This window comes from Danio rerio, chromosome 5, assembly GCF_052040795.2.
Source record: "Danio rerio strain M-AB ecotype USA chromosome 5, GRCz13ab, whole genome shotgun sequence".
Lineage (NCBI taxonomy): Eukaryota > Metazoa > Chordata > Actinopteri > Cypriniformes > Danionidae > Danio > Danio rerio.
The window spans coordinates 37,226,726-37,242,700 of NC_141025.1; the positions used below are offsets into that span (position 1 = coordinate 37,226,726).

The 15,975-nt window shown below is 34.1% G+C and overlaps 2 long non-coding RNA genes across 2 annotated transcripts in view; one reads left to right on the forward strand and one right to left on the reverse strand.

Moving 5' to 3' along the window:
- Window positions 1-15,975, forward strand: part of LOC141385554 (uncharacterized) — a 96,784-nt gene that overhangs the window by 34,462 nt on the left and 46,347 nt on the right. The gene's annotated exons all lie outside the window — the stretch shown is intronic.
- Window positions 1,416-7,457, reverse strand: LOC101885954 (uncharacterized). Its single transcript, XR_015490665.1, has 7 exons — window positions 7,370-7,457; window positions 6,683-6,718; window positions 6,317-6,391; window positions 5,853-6,019; window positions 5,346-5,535; window positions 3,369-4,957; window positions 1,416-1,549 (listed from the first exon to the last, which is right to left on the reverse strand). It is a non-coding gene; the product is annotated as an uncharacterized LOC101885954 (long non-coding RNA).

The following is a 15,975-nucleotide window of genomic DNA, read 5'->3' on the forward strand; positions in this document are numbered from 1 at the left end:
TAATATTATTTTTTCATTACTTTTCAAATTTTCACAAGATTTGAATCAAATATTGTATGTTATTATAAATAGAAACTATCAAATTAGCTGTACTAAGGAAGCGAAGAAATGGGGAAATGAGTTGAGCTTAATACTTAATCCTGAACACTTTATATGTTGTCCCTGTTAATGTTTTCCAGAAGGAAAAGCTGTTTTTGTAACATTTTTCTAAGCTTCTGAAGGATATATATAAAGTTTTTGTGGCCCAAAGTTTGGTGTGATAGTTTTTTGGATGTTCCTGTTAATAGTTTGATGTTAGGACGTGTATGTGTATGTGTATGTGTGTGTGTGTGTGAATGTTGTCTGCTTGTTGGCCTTTAGGGCAGATAACACAGGTGATAAATGAGTGTGGTAATTTCTCCTTGTACCTGCTTTTAGGTGCCCTACAAATACATCCACACAACCACATACACGTACAGTACATGCAACTTTCTCCTTCAATCGCAAAATAAAAACAACAATGTAAACAACTAAAATTCTTAGCAGTCATCTAAAATGCACAAAAGCCTGTCATCAAGGCTTGTTTTCTTCTCTCTGTGTATGTATATTCTCCAGCCTTCGTCTTTTTTTAATGTGTTTATTTTTTTACTCAGCCAAACAGGATATTACTTTTTTCCTTTGCTTTTTGTCTTTCTCGTTCACTCGCTTGTAATCACTCGTTCTGTTTGTCTTTCTTCTCTCCTATGGCACTGCGCGGACTCGCACTCCCTTACTAGTAGTTTGTTTGGAATAAACAGTAATATTGTATGAGCAGTGAAGTAGTGATTGCAGTGTGTGTGTGTGCGTGCGCATGTGTGTGCGTGTGCTTGTTTCTATACGTATTTGTGTGTTTTTGGGTGATTAGAGTCCGGGTTTGTGTTTCCTCAGAGGAAATTAAGCAGGCATGTCTTCCAAAAAACGTCCAAAACTCCTAAAGCAGGGAAATCATATCCAGACCACAGAGCTATGTGTGTATGTATATGCTTTTGCTGTAGTTTGAGTACAAATTTGTAAATGGAAGTGAGCTAAATCTGACCAAATAAATTTTTAAGGATGTCTTCATTTGTAAAATTAGGAATATATATGCAGTACAAGTAGTCAACATTTGATGTGAATCAAAAAAGTTTTTTTTTTAAATTGTCAAAAAGGATTTTGATCCACTTCAAATGTTGCCTATACTCTGTGTGTGTGTGTGTGTGTGTGTGTGTGTGTGTGTGTGTGTGTGTGTGTGTGTGTGTGTGTGTGTGTGTACACATATGTCTGTGTGTGTGTTTACAGCGCTCAACATATATAAGTATACCACTCACAAATATTATCTTTTAAATTATATATTTTTTAATATAGACGCATATACAATTGAAGTCAGAATTATTAGCCCCCTTTTTTATATACATTTTCAAATTAATGTTTAACAGAGCAAGGAAATTTTCACAGTATGTCTGATAATATTTTTTCTTCTGGAGAAAGTCTTATTTGTTTTCTTTCGGCTAGAATAAAATTTTTAAAAACCATTTTAAGGTCTATATTATAACTAACCACTGTTAACCTAATTAACCTAGTTAAGCCTTTAAATGTCACTTTAAGCTGTATAGAAGTGTCTTGAAAAATATCTAGTCAAATATTTTTTACTGTCATCATGGCAAAGATAAAAGAAATCAGTTATTAGAAATGAGATATTAAAACTATAATGTTTAGAAATGTGTTAAAAACATCTTTTCTCTGTTAAACAGAAATCGGGAAAAAAGTAAACGGGGTCTAATAATTTAGATGGGCTAATAATTCTGACTTTAATTGTACATTATTTGTCAGTACTGAAGCTCTAATCTGAAGCTTATCTAACAATATAACTTACGACAACAGTCCAAATACTAGAACACCTTAATTTATGTTAAAGAAAAATATTAAATACAAATTATAAAAAGTGGAAAAATCAAGAGAAGCAATAAATAAAAAAAAAATGTAGAAATTTTGTAGGTTGTAATTTTTTTGCAGTATTTTTCTTGAATGTAATTGTATTATCTTTTCATTTCTAAATATGTTTGGTGACTAAAATATTATTTTAATAAATATTAAATAATTAAATATTAAATTAATAAATATTTAATATTAAATATTAAAACTTAATAAATAAGTTTTGTTTAAATGCACTTTGTTTAAATTCACTGACAAATAGATAAAAATAATTTAAAAATGGGGTGTACTCAATTATGTCAAGCACTGTATATATCTCATTGTATAATTACTTTTATTAATATTTAATTATTTATTTTTTTATGATTTGCTGAACTTTGCCTCCCATTCCTTAAGTTATCACACATGAGACAATTAAAACATTTTTCAAGCTGAATTACAGTATTTGCTTCTAAACTCAACATCAACCTTACATTAGTATGTTTGTATAAAAGGGCAAAGATATCAATTTTCCTAAGCCGCAGGAAAGTTTTCGGTTTGGATTAGGGTGTGGGTTCAGGTTGGGCAATAGTATTTACACAACTGTAGCTTTATACTGTATAAAAACAATAAACGTCTGTGGAATTTGTCCCGTTTTATGAGGTCATATTTTTAAAGACAAGTCATACTAAATATTATATTCTTTGAAAGTACAGAAATATATCCGACAGAGTTGTGTTTTGGTTTTGGGGGTGAAACTAATACTAATATGCAGTTTTTTACAGTATAAAAATCATTATACTGTATCTACAAAGTATCCTTATAAAACATGGCAACCCTGTGAATGTGTGGATATGGTGGGTGTTTAAAATCTGTGTTTATTTTAATTCTAATTATTTATTAATTTTAATGATGTGATAAAAGCTTAAGAACTTAATGCTGGACAGTATGATACTGAGTATACCAGGATATTCATGAATGAACAAAACACTGTTTATGATTAAAAACGTAATTGATTTATATTGAGAATTAATATGATTAATGTTCTATTTTAGTATGCCAAACTATTTTTTTTATTTTTTTTTATCATTGATTGGTATAAAACATTTTTTTAGTATATTAAGTTTTCAGACTTCAGGATTATTATGGGTTTGTTAGAGTGTGTAAGCAGTGGGTGTTGGTGGTGGTGTTTTGGGCTATGTAGGGCTTGTGTGTGTCCAGCAGGGTGAGCTGTGGTGATGTAATGTCAGTCTCTCTGAACTGAGGCTTCTCTGTCAGGATTGTTAATTCTGCAAATTCACTGGCTTTGTCAAGTGTGAGAGGCTTGCAGCATGACGCATCACCATTCGCTTCTCACACTGAGCAGTTTGTCATTTCAAATCTGTGCCCTCTCTCTCTCTCTCTCTCTCTCTCTCTCTCTTTCTCTCTCTCTCTTCCTCCCCTGCTGTTTGTTGAGACACACACATACACTGTCAGAAAAAATGTGCAAAATTTGTACCTTTAGGGGTACAATGGCTTGTCACTGGGGCAGTACCCTCAAGGGTAAACCTGTTGTACCCTTTCACATGGGTACATATTTGTACCCTAGCAGTATGTACCTTAATGGGTCAAATATGTACCTCTGCTGACTAATTGTACCTTACTTGGGCTATGGTGCAAAAATGTACCTTTATAAAAGGTACAATTTCTCCTCCATAGGGATTAATTTTGTACCCTTTCATTTCAGATTTGTACTCCATACACATTAAATTTCATTTATCACATTTATTAAACATATTAAATATCAACATTTTTACAGGATGAATGTTTAAACATTACATCATTTTAAAATAATAAAAAGCAAAATTTTTCCATGAGTACAAACTGCACGATAATTGTACTTTTATACTTGTAACATTTTATCACACTCATTGAAAGATTCAAAAAAAATTACATTGTCACCTTTTTAGAGGATGAAAGTTTTAAACTATCACAATGTCATACCAGATGCATAAACTTTTAAAAAATAGCTGCTTAAACATTAAAACATTTTATGAAACAGCAAAAAAGCTTAATATTATTTTTTAACACCAGTACATCCCATTTCACTGAGCATTTTTACCAATGTAACAAAGTAATCTTTCTAAAACAGCACTGGACCTCATGAAGTATATTTTTGTTAGTGCACTGCATTCTACATTTTTCTAAAAGCATCAAGAATCTCAAAGCAATCTATTTCCATACAGTAAATTGAAACTTACTGTATACCCTTAATCATTTTAGATCTCAAAAACACTTTTGATCAAACAGTATTACACGTTTGATTTAAAATTTCTAAACATTCTTAAACAGTTTATCAGCAGAGTATGTTTCAAGAGCCTGAAAGTCCGTCTGTCTTGGTTTATAACACCCCATTCAAAGTCAACTCCTAGTGTATTTGCATGGAAATATGAATCATACAACAGCAGTATTATAAACTTGCCACACAGAAACCAGTGCAGTATTGACATTTAAAATGTATTTCATTAGGAAAGTGTCATTTCTTCTTCATTAGCGGTCTCACATGCTCACAAAAACAGTTCTATTTGAACACCTGAATCTGTCAATCTCATCAAGGATGTTGGGCAGAAAAAATTCTTAGCATTGTGTCATCTTGTGCTTCTCAGTTGATTTGGGCAATGTTATTGAAATGTCTATAGCTGCTAGTCTTAAAATACTGATGCAGACTCGAAACGCATGCAAAAAAGTAAATGCAAAGATCCAAGCATTGCTGTTTGATGCAGACCCAGCAATACCAGTTCTCTCGGACAGCTGCACTGAGTTGTTTTTCTTGTAATTTTGGATCTCCATCTTCACACCGTTGCTGATGTTCAAATTTAAATTGTTGCTCCATCTCGGGGAGTTGCTGATGTTCATCCTTTGCATTCTTTATGTAGCGTGGATAAGCCAAGTTGAAAACACAGTAAACGGCGATGGATGTAATAATGCCTTTTAACTCCTATTCTCCAACACTTTGCAAAGGACTTTCAACCATCTGTAGAGGTGGGTAGGGAGCATCATCATCATCCCACTGTGAAAAGAAAAAGGACATCAATAAACAATGTAAAATCTGTCAGAACTGCATAACATCTATCAGAGTATTACAAAGTGTTTAACCAACAGTACCCAAACCTCTTCCAGTGTAATTACTGTAAGCAATCAACTTTCTCTTTAAGAATATGGGGGAGCAGAATTAGAGCAGCACGAAAGTCTGAATCTATTGCAAAATAAAATCATCCATTTATTTATTTTATTTTCGGCTTAGTCCCTTTATTAATCTGGGGTCGCCACAGCGGAATGAACCGCCAACCTATCTAGCACGCGTTTTACGCAGCGGATGCCCTTCTAGCTGCAACCCATGACTGGAAAACACCCATACACACTTATTCACACACATACATATGGCCAATTTAGCTTACCCAATTCACCTGTAGCACGTCTTTGGACTTGTTGGACTTGGACTTGTGGAGGAAACCGGAGCACCTGGAGGAAACCCACGTCAACATGGGGAGAACATGCAAACTCCACACAGAAATGCCAACTGACCCAGCCGAGTCACGAACCAGCAACCTTCTTGATGTGAGGCGATTGTGCAACCCACTGCACCACCTTAAAATAAAATGAAGACAAAAAATTAACAAAGTACTCTTAAATAATTTTATAATATAAAAGGACCCATTTTTAAAATAAAGAAAAAAAATATTGGAACGTTTAGCAAATGCTGAATAAAAGATATTTATTGTATTTTTATGAATTACATTTTTTAAAGAAAAAAATTGAGACATGTTCTCTATATAAAGGGTTTGTATATAAGGCCTATGAGTTTGAACTTTCTAAATGCAGCTTGAAAAGGCACTTAATGATCCCATCCAAGAAATAAAGGTTTGATCTGCAAAATTATTATTATGTAAGTTTTATGTTAATACCTGTTAGATCATCTGCAAACTTCTATTCTCCTGCTTTTTTGTAGACTTTGGCCAGTGGAGATGCTTTTTTTCTTAATCAAGCTCAGGCACCTTTAGCACAAGCTGCCCTTGAAGCTCTGACTTGGTTGGAGATGGTTGATGAATGCATTCAGTCAGGTTCACCATGACTATAATAAACAAAAAGGAAATTAGTGATTCACTTTAAATAAAAACTATATCTAACATTCTTTGTTGCCATTTCCTTTTAGTTATCACTGTACAAATAGTTGTAAGCTTGAATGCACATATGTGTTCACCACAAAGCTTGAAAATTAAAATATTTTTACAATAGTCATAACATTTATAATAGTCATTTGATCCTACACTTTGGCTTATACTGACATTAAACATTTAATTTAAACTGAGAACTGATTTAAAATGTGGGATCTCACTGACAAGGGTGTTTTTAATAAAGGGTCACACACCTTATTTCACTGGATACGCAGGACATTCGCATTACCCTCAAAAGATGATGCATCCTCACCAATTGCAGGAATTACCTATTGGTTCAAATATAAGTCAAAAATAATGACAACCATAAAAATTCAAATTTAACTTTAACACTTCACTTTACAGTTCATAGAAAAAGGGAGATTAAATTTAAGACTGCACAATGAATTCCTAGGGAAAAAGTATACACACACACACATATACAGACATATACATACATATATATATATATACATATATATATATATATATATATATATATATATATATATATATATATATATATATATATATATATAATTATTAACAAACAGATGAAAGACAAAATACTAAATACTTACGTTATTACACTACTGCTTCCTCGTCTACTTCATTTTCTGAAATAAAAAAAATTATGATCGGTGTGAACTTCAGGTTAACAGCAAACAAAAAAAAAGCGCTTTAAATTAGCAACTCAAAGGTTTGATAAAGACCTGCCCCTCGATCTGACACGACAGATGATTAGGACTCTCTTGAACATCCGTTTATAACGTTATTTAAATATGTAACGTTACAAAATACAACTGCTATAAATGAACGTGGTTCGAGATATGCATAAACTAAAGTTATATTGTTTCAGACATAAAGGGGACAGGCATTCACTTCACTCCTGTCCTGAGTAAACATGAACGTTAGCATGAACGTTAATGTTAGCTTTCCAACACTGAGAAAATTCTGAATTTATAAATAACGTATGCAATAAAGGCTTAACAACATTATCCAAACAAAACGAAACGTGTTTGAACTGTTTCTCTGGACGTTTCACCGCTGTTTTTTTCAGCGTCTCGAGCTCTGTCTCATGGACAGGTTATGTGAAAAATCATATTTTCATTTCTGGTCAACCTTAAATTACAAAAGGGTCCCCTCACGCGGCAATTAACTCGACGGTAATCATAACGAAGTTACATACACAAGGCAAAGTAACGTCAATTATGAATTGAATATGACCCAACGGATATTTACAATAAGTTATTTAACATTAAACGTACCTGCAAATGTCTGTGCTTCGTCTTCACGAACGTATTCCAGCTTCTTTGAGTCCTTCAGGTCCATCCTCCATCGGCGGCGAGAAGAGCCTCAGAATAGCAGTGCAACAGCTGGAGATTAACCGTCGCACGTAATCAGCTGGCATTATGAATGCACGGCGCGGGCAAAATCCTATTGGACAACACGAATTCAAATCTGCTGGCTGCCTGCTAATGCTAAGCGAAAGTCAATGGACAATCCCCGCTTTGCAGACCCGCAAATTTAAAAAAAATATCATCTAATGTGTCACAAAATGTAGTTTTGAGAGTATTTCAGGCGAGAATGTAGTTCTTTTAAACTCGAATCGACAGTTTATTTAAAAAGACAGCGCTTCTTTGACAATGTGCTTCAGTGAAAGCGGACTCTGTCAGCGGGAGCTTTATGATTCTCTCCCCCGCCGACAGCAGCATTTACTTCGGCCAGTCAATCTCGGATCTGCCGCTGGATTCAATCTCCCCTTGTAGTTAAAACATTATATTTAATACGTTTTGTGTATATCTAACGGTCAGCTTTTGGTCTTTTAAATCTATTATTTGTTCTCAGCTGTCTTATTTTGGCAGTATTATTCTGTTACGTTTTATAATTGTTTTATTAATTAATTAATTAATTTATTAATGCTACAATGTTGTACTCTGTCTTTGTTTACCAAGCTGGTTACCTTTAATTCCTATTGAATATATATACTTTATACTTGTATGTCCATTCTAGTAGTTTATTAAATCTGATAATCAAAGAAAGGTCTGTGTATAATAAGCCATTTCACTTTACATTTAGGGGGATTTATGTTAACATTTTCTTAAATCAAAAATATTAATTTATAATATTTATATAAGGCAATGTTTTACATAATTAAAAAATTTAATTTATAATGTACAGTTTTTTTGTGCATTTCTTCCAAATAACCAACAACTCGTAACATAAATGAAGGACCATTTCATACACGTTGCCTTGCTCCTTTTACACACAAGTGATTGTACCTTTCTTTGGGCCTTAAATGGCCCAAACATGGACCCTTTGACAGTTGGGAACATATTTGTACCATTTTTACCCTTAAATGGTACATATAAGTATCTTAGGGTGCTACTTTGAACCATTGAGGGTACAACTTCACCATTTGTACCCCAAGTGTTCACAAATGTACCCCAACCGTACCCTTTTTTCTGACAGTGTACATATTTGCTTTTCTGTATTGATGGGGACTTCCTATCAGTTTTTGTTGTAGTTATACTGAGTCCAGAGACGTTATTTTCCCCAAATCCCCCAAAACATGTGGCATTGACATCTCTTGACATTGGATAGTCCCCTGTGGGTCATTGCATTTTTGCCATCTTAAAAAAGTACTTTGTGACAGAAATCGCTGTTTAAGTTTATTGGTCAGATGATTCATGCTGCTTTAAAAAGAGATTTGTTTTCCTGTGAACCAAAGGTATTATATAAATGACAAAATGTTAACCTGAAGTTACGGCTGTCTGTCTCAGTAGTTTGGTTAAAGATTTTCAGATTTTCCCATACCACAGCCTTCTTACAATTAATATAATACAAGATGATAAATAAAACTATAGCACTATAGATATCACACTAGTAGCAGTTCGATATGGTTGTATATCTGTGGCTTTATACACGAGCCCGCAGGGCAAATGCCTTTGTGTTCCACCAGTGCCGATAGCCATATTGTACTGCTCTGAGTGTAATATTGAGTTTATACAACAGTTAGACGGCATGATTGTGTATTTAAAAAAAATAAGTCAAATATAGAGAGTGTAAAAATCCTTTTGTTTGAGGAACTACTTTTTTTCGCCATTCCTTCACATCTGCAGCTGACGTCAGAACAGCAGAAACTGTTGCTACTTTGCAAACGTCACTTTAGAGCTAGTAATTCAAAGATTCTCTTGCGTAATGTCTAAAGTGATGACAAAACAGGTGACAAGATTATTAAGCTGAATGGCATGAAATGCCATCATTCTAGAGACATTTATTTCATTGTCGGAATCGGGATATCACATTTAGTAAGCCCAAAAAAGCCAAAGCAAACATTACCAGAAACACTACTTGGTATAAATACAGCACTACAACATACAAAGAAGGGGGGATCGACTTAGAAAGTAACCTACTTGTTTTTTAATGATTTGATTATGCTGAGTTTTTCTCCTCTTAGGGCTTATTTTGTGGTTTCTGCTGCCATCTTGTTGCAGAACATCAACTGTCTTCGCTCTGCTCAGTATGACAGGCTGATGGATGCCAACGTGCTGTATCTCCGAAATTATACCCTAAATGTTTAAAATAGCCACTAACTTTATAAATAAACTGCATAGTTGCAATCTAAACAACTACATGCTCACCTAAAATGTTTTCAGAAATGTTTATATTCACTTTTAGACAGCACAATTTCTTGATTTAACTATACAGAATTGTTAACATTAAATGAAACATTACATTTTGTATTCTGACAAGGCGGCATTTTCGGAAGAAGAAAAAACTCGAAAAAGTAACACTTTTATTTTACATTCTACTCAAATCCATCACTAATAAATCTAGTGAATCCAGTAAACTTTAGAATTTTATATATATATATATATATATATATATATATATATATATATATATATATATATATATATATATATATATATATATATATATATATATATATATATATATTTTTTTTTTATGCACATTCACTCACTAAATTTCAATTTTTTTTATAGATAATCTACAGTATCTTATTTATGATTGCTACTGTGTGGAAGTGTAACCATAAGTGGAATAAGGCACTTTGTCTGTGCGCTTACTCCAGGGCCACCGAGGAGACCTGCCTCTATCAGCATCAACAGCCTAATGATCAAATATTATTCGATTGATACAAGAAACTACTTCTTCCATCAAAAACTCATAAAATGTAAAAAAAATATTGTACAGTTCTCCATAATGACGTAATTAATAATAAGGTAAAATAAGAATGATGTAATGAGTACTGTAGCTGCTTGGCCTTAAAGCTAGCCACTGCAGGGCAGAGCACTACATGCACAAATTATAATTTTTACTGTCTAATGCAAATAAAAGAAATTAAAAAAATCATTTGATTATTTCTTTATTTCATTAATTCCTATTTTATATTTTAAAAGGCTTTTTAATAATTTTTGAGTAAATCCATAAATCCATTTCAGCAGCACTTGCTGTACACTTGCTGTTTTTTTATGTAGAGATTTGTTTATGCATATTACCCTGATTATTTACTTTAATGTAATGTGTGTATTTATATAGCGCATTTATTGTGTATGGCCATACACCCAAAGCACTTCACAATCATGAGGGGGGTCTCTCCACACCACCACCAGTAGCAGCATCCACTTGGATGATGTGACTGCAGCCACAGGACAACAGCGCCAGTGCGCTCACCACACACCAGCTATTGGTGGACCGTGATAGAGCCAATTCATTGCTTGGGTAGGCCATGATGGTTAAGGGCCTGAGAGGGTATTTGGCCAGGACACCCGGGTTTTAATGACCACAGAGAGTCAGGACCTCAGTTTATCGTCTCATCAAAAAGACGAAAGAATAACATTTATTATTTAAAATAACACCAAAAATTATTTTTTGCCTGTTCACAGTATTTTTGTTTTAATTATGGAAAGTCATAAAGTGATAATCAGTATTTGTTCTGTAATATTTGTAGACTAATAATTTTGCAAAAACATTTAATAGAATAATTTTAAAAAACGTGGTAAAATGAATGCAAAGTTACACAAATTAGATTAAATAATGCCTCATTTGCATATATATAGTTGATATTTACAAAATATTATGTAAGTGATGTGATTAATTAACTAGGAATGTTCAGTGATAATTAATTACTATTACTATTATTTTTATGTATTTTCCTAATCTGGTTGGATAAGGAAAAGTTAAGAAAAAAAAACATTACTGTACATTATGACTCACTTGCGTGCGACCCAGAATATAAAAGACAATGGGTTCTAAAACAGCCGTGGTCATCATCTCTCACTGTAACTGTATGAAAAAGAGCAGCTTCTTTTTACTGCTTTTGTGTTCATTAAACATCGATTAAACATTGAGTTCTTAAAGCATCAATAAGGGAGAGCTGGAGACGAGACCTACTGTAATTTTAAGTCAGCAGTTCTTGCAAGTAAAAGTTTTCTCCAGGATTTTTTAAGGTGAAGTTCTCCTGAGTAAAAATGGCAGACAGTGAGGTGAGATGGTGTGAAAGAAAGAGAAAGAGGGAAGAATAGAAGCAGTGGCGGCGGCGATGGAGGCGTCTCAGGGCTTTTTGCTGTGGTGTTGGCAGGTTATCAGACAGCTATGAGGTGTCTGGACCATCTACTTTATGACACACCAGGAAGTTTCCTCTCCTTCCTGCTTATAAATATTAAAAAATAGGAGAGCTGACATTACCCAAAAATCCCACACACTAACGCTTGGTATTGTATATGTATGTGTATGTTAGTCGGGTTCTGCTTGGTACCAAATGTCTCTGCAAAAGACAGGAAGACCTGACATTACCGACATTGTTTAGACCAGCCACCTGTCCCTGCAAGGAAAACGAGTAAATATAAGACAAATGCATCGAAAAAATGACAAAAAATAGTTTCACTAAGGGGTTTATTTTGAGAGATTGAAAAATAGCCAGTTTCAGCAAGTCATGTGTGTGGTCATGATCTACCTATATTGAGGAACAAAAGGTATAATACAACAGATATTTCATTCATTCATTCATTCATTTTCTTTTCAGCTTAGTCTCTTTATTAATCAGGGGTCGCCACAGCGGAATGAACGGCCAACTTATCCAGCATATGTTTCACACAGCGCATACCCTTCCAGCTGCAACACATCACTGGGAACTGAACAGATGTTTCTGTTCTGTTGTTTGAAGATTATATAACAAATTTATTGATTATTATTGGGCATTTGTTTTAGACCATTTTTTTACCTGTTTGTTTCATTTTGCAGGGTGTTGGATTATGATTTAGGGTTAATGGAAATAGTTTTAGTATATACAGAAGCATTTTGGGCGACACAGTGGCTCAGTGGTTAGCATGGTCGCCTCACAGCAAGAAGGTTGCTGTTTAGAGTCCCAGCTGGGTCAGTTGGCATTTCTGTGTGGAGTTTGCATGTTCTCCCTGTGTTTGCGTGGGTGTCCTCCGGGCGCTCTGCTTTTCGTCACAGTTCAAAGACATGCAGTACAGGTGGATTGAATAAACTAAATTGGCCGTAGTGTATGTGTGTGAATAAATGTGTATGGATGTTTACCAGTACTGGGTTGCTGCTGGATGGGCATCCGCTGTGTAAAACATATGCTGGAAAAGTTGGCGGTTCATTCCTCTGGCGATCCCTGATGAATAAAGGGACCAAGTCAAAGGAAATAAATGACCAGAGGGCCGAGGAATTTCCATGTTTAACGATGACAGAGAGTAAATGTTTTAATATCATTCAAAAGGTCATTTAAGTTAAAATTGTAACTTTTTTTTGATAATTATTCCTTACTTTTGTAAATAAGAATTTTATGTCCAACATTTATTAAATTTAAATATTTTGAAAACAGTTATATTATAATATTTTTATATAACGTTCATATTTTTATTTAGTAAAAAGTTATTTATGTGATGATAAAGCTGAATTTTCAGCATCATTACTTAATGTTGCATGATCTTCCTGAAATCATTTCAGCATACTGATTTGGGAGTTGGGAAACATGTCTTAAAGCCCCCTTGCTTATTTTTTTCCCAATTTCTGTTCAATGGAAGGAAGCTTTTTTCAACACATCCCTAAACATAATAGTTTTAATAACTAAACTCTAATAACTGATATCTTTTTTCTTTGCCATCATGACAATAAAAAATATTTTACTAGATATTTTTCAAGAAACTTCTATACAGCTTTAAGTGAAATTTAAAGGCTTAACTTGGTTAACTAGGCAGGTAAGGGTAATTAGGCAAGTTATTGTATAACGATGGTTTGTTCTGTAGACCAGTGAATAAATATGGCTTAAAGGGGCTAATAATTTTTTTTAAATAAAAACTGATTTTTTTCTAGCTGAAAATAAACAAACATTTCTAGCATTTTCATTAGCTTTAAAAATACAGATTTTCCTATAAGACATATAAAAACACTTAAAAAACCCTCTACATATGCCTTAGAAATGATATAACAAAATATTTTTGCGGTTTTAGTACCTTGACTTTTTCAAACCGTGTTAAACCTTAAAGCCGGTTATCTTCCAATGCCTAATAGTGTCCACTGTCATATTGAAGTTATTTAAACATAAGCTGTCTCTTTTTTTACTATTTTAAATTAGGATCCAAATCCCAGTAATTTTGAGGCCCACCATAACATGATGTAGTTGTGCGGTTTTCTCCACCCACCTGATTGATTGAAATGTGCCAAGTCTCTAAAAACATGTAAACACATGTCCACAGAACATTTTTGCAAAGAAGAGAGATTAAAACGTGTTATAACTCTCTGTGATCAGCTGCACCTCAATAATTAATTTTATAAGTCTAAAATGTTTTTAAAACAGTGTATGTTTGTAATACAGACAGTAAAATCACTATGTATTTCTTAACCACTATAATCACCACGGCCGCATGCTGTCAGTAAATGTGCATATGTGTGGGTGTGTGTAATGCAAACTGTATTTGTGTGTGACTCATCGTTTCAGAAAGGCTTGAATAAACTCCACCACAAATACATCAAATAAGCTTACTTGGTGTTTTTGACAGGTGACTTTATTTTAGCTTCATCTGTGTCTGTCTCGGTCACAGACAGCTGTTTAACTGACGTAACGCAGAAAAGCTCATTTGCATTTAAAAAATAGCTACACTGTACCTAGACACCAAAATGGGCAGATTGTACATTATATAATAAATAATCTGATGAGCATTTTGGGCTGAAACCTTACAGACACATTCTGGAGATGCCAAAGTTTGATCTTACATCTTGCCCTTTAATATAATGAGTGTCATAATAATAAGCATTTGCATTATCTTTGCCTATTTAAATGAATTTATTTCAGTGCTAGCCTACAGTATACCATGTATTGAAAACTTAATTTAACGTGTGGCCATTTTTATTTTACCTTATCTAGCTTTGGAGTCACGAAAATGCATTTTGCTTTGAAAAACTTAAATACCAAAAATAAATACCGGAAGCTCTCAACAATAGAAAACCAATATAAAAGTCCCACCATCAAAGAGAAACCAATGCCTTTTGTTTGCCTGTGTTTACAGTCTGTGTGGTCAGTTTCCTTCAACAGAAAGCCATGATGAGGACGAAGATGATGAAGGCCAGCTATCGATCATGCCACCGCTAAACACAGCAACAGTTTGTGTGTGGGAGTGTGTGTGCATACTATTACTTGTTTATCTGTCCGGTGATGAAGAGATGGACGATGACCGCAAAAAGAGAGCATGATCACACATTTGCTTGCCCAATTATTACTGGCACAGAGAGCAACAAGCCACAGCACTGTAACCTAATAGAAGAACTAAAGGACGGGGAGAGAGACTGTAGCTCATTGAATAAATGGGACAGCCACTGTTTGAGAAGGAAATTGCCTATTTAAACACTTACATCATCTTCCACACACCCACCCACCCACCCACCCACACACACACACACACACACTCACTCACTGTGACCTTGATCTGTTTTTGTATCAAATGTCTTTGAAACATTTGTGCATGAGGAACAGGGAGTCTTTGTGAGCGAGTGATGCTATTTAGTGTAAATCTTTGCATGTAATTTATGTTTGTGTGGCTTAATGAATGTTCTTTTGTTCTTTAACTGTCTCGGCTGAAATGTAGGCTAGCGCAAGGTAGACAAAGAAAGAGCATGTGTTTGTTTAATATCCGCTCTAATAATCTTGATGTCAGTTTGCTATATTAAGCGTTTGCCACTGGCGCTGGTTGCCACAAGCTCTGTCAGAGGCTCATCATGGCTGATTCTCACTCTTGCCTTAAGGGGTTCAGCTCTGTTTATGTGTATATGACACTTGTCAATAACCGTCATTCATTTTGACATATTTTTGGGCTAAACAGCTGTGTATGTCTGCGTGAGCATCACTATATAGCTTATGAATTTGTTCCATTTCTGGTATGTGCACTTTTGTGTGCAAGTTTAAGTTTGGAGAAGTTTTTTTTCTAAGGCGATTTAGGGCTGTTGTGTTCTGCACTGTGAAAAATGCAATGACAGAATCACAGAATCAACTCCTACACTCAAAAATATATATACACCAAAGCCTACATGTCAGAACAATTACGTTAAATCAGGTTTATTTTGTACAGTAACAACAAAAACAGCTACATTGTGTTCAGAGCAGAAAATTCAATGTTCTGAAAGGTATAATAAATAATCTAATGGGTGTTCTGGGCTGAAACTTTAGAGACACATTCTAAAAATACAAACGACTTCTCTTAAATCTTGAAAAAAAGGTAAAATAGATGCCCTTTAATTGTTTTACATTTATTTAATTTGAACATGTTACATTAATCGATTTGAGTTGGGACAACATGAATGAATTGTGTGGAACCCTGAATTTCTTAATTTAAGTGAAATT